Source organism: Chiloscyllium plagiosum, unplaced genomic scaffold (genome assembly GCF_037043375.1).
Source record: "Chiloscyllium plagiosum isolate Xiang-an unplaced genomic scaffold, Cpla_swu_hap1 HiC_scaffold_36, whole genome shotgun sequence".
Taxonomy (NCBI): Eukaryota; Metazoa; Chordata; class Chondrichthyes; order Orectolobiformes; family Hemiscylliidae; genus Chiloscyllium; species Chiloscyllium plagiosum.
In genome coordinates, this window is record NW_028270174.1 from 5637881 (window position 1) to 5643880 (window position 6000).

Here is a 6000-nt window from a genome sequence, read left to right on the forward strand (position 1 = left end):
CAAGTCTCAGGGCATCCCTGCCTGCAGCGTATGTGATAGACCACGTTTGCCAAGCCACATGAGTACCTGACACGTACATTGTGGGAGGTGTCCCCATGTGTAATGGTGGTGTCCGTGTCAACACACTGACATGTCTTGCAGCGACTGCTGTGACAAGCTTGTACGGTGTCATGGTCGCTGTTGTCCTGAAGGCTGGGCAGTTTGCAGTAAACAATGATCTGTTTGAGGTTTGGTGGTTGTTTAAAGGCGAGAAGTGGATGCGTAGGGAAGGTCTTGGTGAGGTGCTCATCCTCACCAATAATGTGTTGCAGGCCACAAAGAAAATGGCGTGGTCTTTTGGCTCCCAGGAAGTACTGGACAACCATGCGTACCTATCGATTGCAGTCCCTGTCTGTCTCCTGAGGAGGTCATTGCGGTTTCTTGCTGTGTCACGTTGGAACTGACAGTCGATGAGTTGAGCATTGTACCCTGTTCTTATGAGGACATCCTTGAGCACTTTCAGGTGTCTGTCACGTTCCTCCTCATCCGAACAGATCCCGTGTATGTGCAGGGCTTGTCCGTAAGGGATGGTTGTTTTAGTATGTTTCAGGTGCAAGCTAGAGAAGTGTAGCATTGTGAGAATATCTGTGTGTTGTGGTACAGTGAGGTGCTGAGGTGTCCATCCTTGATGGAGATGCATGTGTCCAAGAATGAGACAGATGCTAAAGAGTCTGATGGTGATGCGAACAAGACTTCTTTTCTGCACAGGTCCTTCAACACCATACACCAGATGAATTGACGACATTTTCTTCCTCTGGACCCATTGTGAGGAGTCACTGAAACAACCACACAGTGATATCAATGAGTTTCATCCCACCATCAAACTCACCATGGATTACTCTTTAGTATCTGTCTCATTCTTGGACACATGCATCTGAGTGTATGAGAGAGACCCTGTGTATGAGAGAGGGTTTGCTTGAGTGTATGGGTCTGTAGGAGTGTGTGTGTGTGCCTCAACCGGGACTTTGGGTTCATGTCACACTACAGGTGACCTCACTGCACTATACATACACAGAACATACACGCACACACACACTCCTACAGATCCATACACTCATGCAGACCCTCTCTCATACACAAGCTCTATGTCATACACTCACACATACACTCCCACAAGCACCCCCTCACAGACTTATATCCCTTTACACTCACATTCACACACATACACATACACACACTCTCTCATAGACACTCAAAGCCCCCTGCATGCACACACCCACATGCACACACACATATAAGTTTGGGGGGTGAATTTGTACTTGCAGAATTACATTTTATTTTGCTCAAAAACTGCATGAATCTATATAAGATTCTGTAAATCCCTTTTTAGATTAGAATCAGTCTGAACATTGGGGCACAGACAGCCTCACACAGGGCACCTGACACCTTCAATGAATTATCTGGGCCAACATGGCACCTATTGTTAAAGTTCACTTGAGAATATAACTTTAAGAGAGTTCTAGGATTTAAATATTAAAGAACTGAGACCAATATGCCCACTCTAAAAGATGAGAGACTTAACAAACAAACCAGGTATTTTTCAATATATAATTTCAGTTACATCACACTATAAACTTTTGCTATAAATTCTGTGTCCTATGTTCTTGTACTCCGCCACCACCTGATGAAGGAGCAGCGCTCTGAAAGCTAGTGCTTCCAAATAAACCTGTTGGACGAGAACCTGATGTTGTGTGATTTTGAACAGAGATCTTTTACATCCACTTGAGAGGACAATTAGAGCTCAGTTTAATGTCACATCTTGATGGATGACACCTCCAGAGTGAAGCTGTTCCTCATCAGCTCACTGGAATGTCATCCCAGATTTTATTTCCTCACTCTACCACAGGATGTGGATGTCACTGGTGGTGTCAGTATTTGTAATCAATCCCTAATTGCCCTCAAACGGAGTGGCTTACTAGACCATTTCAAAGAGCTGCTAAGAATCAACTACAATGCTCAGTGTCTAGAGCCACATGGACTCAGACCCAGAAAGGGTGGCAGATTTCCTTCCCTGAAAGGTATTAGAATCAAAAGTTGAGGGGTGACCTTATGGAGATTCATAAAATCATAAGGGGCATAGATAGGGTAAATAGCCAAGGTCTTTTTCCTAGGTGGGAAGTCTACATCTAGAGGGCAAAGGTTTAAGGTGAGAAGGGAAAGAATTAAAAAGGGCCTGAGGGGTAACTTTTTCCTGCAGTGACTGGTGCGTGTATGGAATGAACTGCCAGAGGAAGTGGTGGAGGCTGGTACAATTACAGCATTTAAAAGGCATCTGAAATGGATAGATGGTTGAGAGGAATACAGGCCAAATGCTGGCAACTGAGACTAGTTTCGTTTAGGAAATCTGATCAGCATGGATGAATTGATCTGAAGGGCCAATTTCCATGCCATGTAAGTAATATGATTTGAGTGAATCAGATTTTGTTTTAAAAATCAACAAAAGTTCCATTCTCTCTGTTACTGAGTACAGCTTTATATTTCCAGATGAATTAACTGAATTCACATTCGACCAGTTGCTGCACTGGGATTTGAACATATGTTCCCAGATCATTAGCCTGGGTTTCTGGAATAAGACAATCTCAGTGGTACTGTAAAAAGATAACATGTTATTGTAACATTCTACAATACAATGAAAAACTTTACATTGTGTGATCGTTACTCTATTGGACAGATTAGGAGAGTAGTATGGAGTTCCACCTCTCAACATCTGATCAGAAATGTGTCACGGTTTGTTTAAATCTTTCTGCCACATGCAAATGGTGCTTGTACACCAACTCCATGGAGAAGAAAACCAAATCAAACCTAGATATTTACATTCCAACACAAAATAAATCACATCATCCTTTAAAGATGTAAGTGGCCAAAATTCTTTGCAATGAAACCTCAGAATAGGAAATGGTGCTGTGACATATTGGAATTAATTAACATCCTCAAGAGCAAATATTGTTGCCTTTTGGCACGTAATGATCTACTTTCCTTTCCATTTAAAAGTTATGAAGTGTTGCATTGGCCTTAAATAATCTCACCATATTATGTTTTTTTTAACGTATAACCAATAATGAACCCTCAACAAAAATCACAAAAATCAATGATCTGGTCATTTGCTGTATGGCTATCTGTGGAATTTTGCTGTGCACAAATTCCTCACTTTTCTTCTTACTTTATTGGGCATTTCTTCTTTCTTTTATGGTTCATGGGATGTAGGGCCACTCACCAGACTGGTACTTATTGCCCATCCTTAATTGTCTTAAAAATGTTGGTGGTCAACTACCTTCTGCAGTCAGACCAGCCTGACCATAAAGACAAACTAGGGCATGAGGCTTTAAGGGGCTCCAAGCTCACTGTTTTAAATAACAAATAAATGTAAAGTTGCATTCCAAACTTCTCATTTTTCTCTGTACTGAATATGGGGGGGGGGGGGGGGAGGGTGGATGGGTGGAGCTTAAATGATAGTTTGTCAAAGATGCCAAAAACCTTTGGCTGACTCTGGCTGCTATTCATGTGGTGTTGGGATAACACTGTGCTGTTAGAGGGGGAATTTCAGCATTTGACCAGTCACAATGAAGGAGCAGCATTATGGCTCCAATTCAGAATGGTGAGTGGCTTAGAGGTGAACTTGCAGGTATTGGTGTTCCCATGTATCTGCTGCTCTTGTTCACCTAGATAATAGGCGGGTGCAGGTTTGGAAGATATTATAGAGTCATAGAGATATACAGCATGGAAACAGACCCTTCGGTCCAACTTGTCCATGCCGACCAGATATCCCAACCCAATCTAGTCCCACCTGTCAGCACTTGGCCCATATTCCTCCAAACCCCGCCTATTCATATAACCATCCAGATGCCTTTTAAACGTGGTAATTGTACCAGTCTCCACCACCTCCTCTGGCAGCTCATTCCATACACGTACCACCCTCTGTGTGAAATGGTTGCCCCTTAGATCTCTTTTATATCTTTCCCCTCTCACCCTAAACCTATGTCCTCTAGTTCTGGACACCCCCACCCCAGGGAAAAGACTTTGTCTATTTATCCTATCCATGCCCCTCGTGATTTTGTAAACCTCTATAAGGTCACCCCTCAGCCTCCAATGCTCCAGGGAAAACAGCCCCAGCCTGTTCAGCCTCTCCCTAGAGCTCAAATCCTCCAACCCTGGCAACATCCTTGTAAATCTTTTCTGAATCCTTTCAAGTTTCACAACATCTTTCCAATAGGAAGGAGACCAGAATTGCACGCAATATTCCAACAGTGGCCTAACCAATGTCCTGTACAGCTGCAACATGACCTTCCAAATCCTGTACTCAATACTCTGGCCAATAAAGGAAAGCATACCAAGTGCCTTCTTCACTATCTTGTTGTTAAAGGAGCCTTGATGAGTTACTGCAGTGGGTCATAGCTGCTACTGAGTGTGGTGGAGAGAACGGATCCTTGTGGATGTGGGGCCAATGAAGTTCACTGCTTTGTCCTGGATGGTGTTGAGCTTCATGAGTTTTGTTGGAGCTACACCCAGCCAGGCAAGTGGGGAGTACATTCATTACACTTCCAAAGTTTCTGTACTGTTGTTAAGTGTTTGTTGGACATTCCTTAGCTTGTAAAAGGCCTAAATGAAACACAACATTCAGCAGACCAGGCCAGTCCTGAAGAAGGGTTATACCCCAAACATCGACTTCTCCACCTCTTGATGCTGCCTGGCTTGCTGTGTTCTCCCAGCCTCATGCTTGGATTCCAGCAGTTCTTTTTGTCTCAGGCAGCATCTCCTGAAGAGATAGTCTTTCAGGCCAGATTTCCTTCATCCACAGTACTCCACTTTTGTATGACTCGAAAGTCTTTTTCATGGAGGCTTGCGTGTCTGTTTGTTTGATTGTGAACTTGGTTTTCTCGCGGTTCCTGTACTCTACAACCCAGTGCGATAATTTAAACTGACCAGATCACTTGAGGAATCCACTCCTGCATAAATCTAGATTAGTAGATTAGATTAGATTACTTACAGTGTGGAAACAGGCCCTTCGGCCCAACAAGTCCACACCGACCCGCCGAAGCGCACCCACCCAGACCCATTCCCCTACATCTACCCCTGCACCTAGCACTACAGGCAATTTCGCGTGGCCAATTCACCTAACCTGCACATTTTTGGAGTGTGGGAGGAAACCGGAGCACCCGGAGGAAACCCACGCAGACACGGGGAGAATGTGCAAACTCCACACAGTCGGTCGCCTGAGGCGGGAATTGAACCCGGGTCTCTGGCGCTGTGAGGCAGCAGTGCTAACCACTGTGCCACCGTGCCGCCCATAAGCAGATAATCTACTGAAGCAAAGCAGATGTACTTGCAGCAGTTCTATCTGGTTTGAAAATGTGTGTGTTTTTCATGAATGCACGATTGTGTAATGTTGCAATCTCAGATAAGACTCAAGTTCCGGATCGTGTGCGTCTCTGACGCAGTGAGAATGGGAAGTAATTTCGACATCTCTGATACATCCTTAGTCAGCGTTTACTCACTGCTTCTCTCTGAGATACATGCCAGCCTGATACTAAAGGCTACCTTTTCGACATGCACTTTTGTCCCTGCAGGACATGTTTTTTTTATATCCCTACGATCGTAATCCCAAAATTACTGGGGAGTGGGGGGAAGATGGGAGGGGGGAGGTCCTTCTTGTGAATCTATGGAATTCCTTGTCCAGGGAAATAGTTGACACTCCTTCAGTAATTGCTTTTAAAGCTAATGTAGATACTTTTTTTGAAAAATAAAGGAATTAAGCGATATGGTGAAAACGCCAGTTAAGTGAAGCTGAGTGCACGAAAAGATTAGCCATGATCTTATTGAGTGTGGAGCAGGCTCGAAGAGCTGGATAGCCCCAGTTCTCAATATGGGGGGGGGGTCACACCAGAGACCGACCGCGTCACAAACGGCGTTCCTCCAATCAGAGGGTGAAAGGCAATGATTGACATTGAATCAGACCAGTCTAGA